Consider the following 1,440-nt stretch of genomic DNA (forward strand, 5'->3'; position numbering starts at 1 on the left):
ATGGAGTTGTAAATTCTTTTTATTAAAAATCGTGTTATTCTTGCAGTTTTACTGTAATTCCACGTCCCAGTGTTTTCTTTGGTGAAGACTGCTCCTAATTTCCATCTAAGTACCGAACTATGTGTGATTATTCATAATCCAATCTGCAATCTGGTCTGAAGAAGGATCCCTGCCCGGATGGAGCGTGGCCTGTCCATTCCCTCCACAGATGCTGCCGGAGCCGCTGAGTTCCTCCAGCACTTGGTTTGGTTACAGCCGACAGCGGGGACTCGCCAGCTTCTCCAGCTGGTGCAAGTAGACTTTGGCTGCTGCAGAACATGTGCACACGATGGGGTTCTCGAGTTACTGAGCTACAGAATGCACTCCTCTGGTCAATGTAGTCTGTTGCTGGAGGGCAGGCAGAGTCACGGGTTCACAAGTTAAAGGAGTAGAATAAGACAATAACTGCAGATGCTGGTACAAATCAAAGGTATTTATTTCACAAAATGCTGGAGTAACTCAGCAGGTCAGGCAGCATCTCAGGAGAGAAGGAATGGGTGACGTTTCGGGTCGAGACCCTTCTTCAGACTGATATCAGGGGGGTGGGACAAAGGAAGGATATAGGTGGAGACAGGAAGATAGAGGGAGATCTGGGAAGGGGGAGGGGAAGAGAGGGACAGAGGAACTATCTAAAGTTGGAGAAGTCAATGTTCATACCACTGGGCTGCAAGCTGCCCAGGCGAAATATGAGGTGCTGTTCCTCCAATTTCCGGTGGGCCTCACTATGGCACTGGAGGAGGCCCATGACAGAAAGGTCAGACTGGGAATGGGAGAGGGAGTTGAAGTGCTCAGCCACCGGGAGACCAGTTTGGCCAACGCGGACCGTGCAGGTGTTGAGTGAAGTTAAAGGAGTAGAATCTGGCCATTCGGCCCATCGAGTCTACTCTGCCATTCATGGCTGATCTCTGCCACCTGCCTTCTCCCCACAACCCCTGATACCAGTTCTAATCAAGAATCTGTCTATCTCTGCCTTAAAAAATATCCACTCATGGCCTCCACAGCCCTCTGTGGCAATGAATTCCACAGATTAACTACCCTCTGACTAAAGAAGTTCCTCCTCACCTCCTTCCTAAATAAGCACCCTTTAATTCTGAGGCTGTGACCTCTGGTCCTAGACTCTCCCACCAGTGGAAACATCCTGGTGGCAACAACAAGGAGGCAGATTATTATCTCAGTGGTGTCAGGTTAGGTAAGGGGGAAGTGCAGCGAGACCTGGGTGTCCTTGTACACCAGTCACTGAAAGTTGGCATGCAGGTACAGCAGGCAGTGAAGAAAGCTAATGGCATGTTGGCCTTCATAACGAGAGGATTTCAGTATAGGAGTAAAGAGGTTCTTCTGCAGTTGTATAGGGCCCTGGTAAGACCACATCTGGAGTATTGTGTGCAGTTTTGGTCGCCTAAT

This window comes from Rhinoraja longicauda, unplaced genomic scaffold (genome assembly GCF_053455715.1).
Source record: "Rhinoraja longicauda isolate Sanriku21f unplaced genomic scaffold, sRhiLon1.1 Scf001278, whole genome shotgun sequence".
Taxonomy (NCBI): domain Eukaryota; kingdom Metazoa; phylum Chordata; class Chondrichthyes; order Rajiformes; family Arhynchobatidae; genus Rhinoraja; species Rhinoraja longicauda.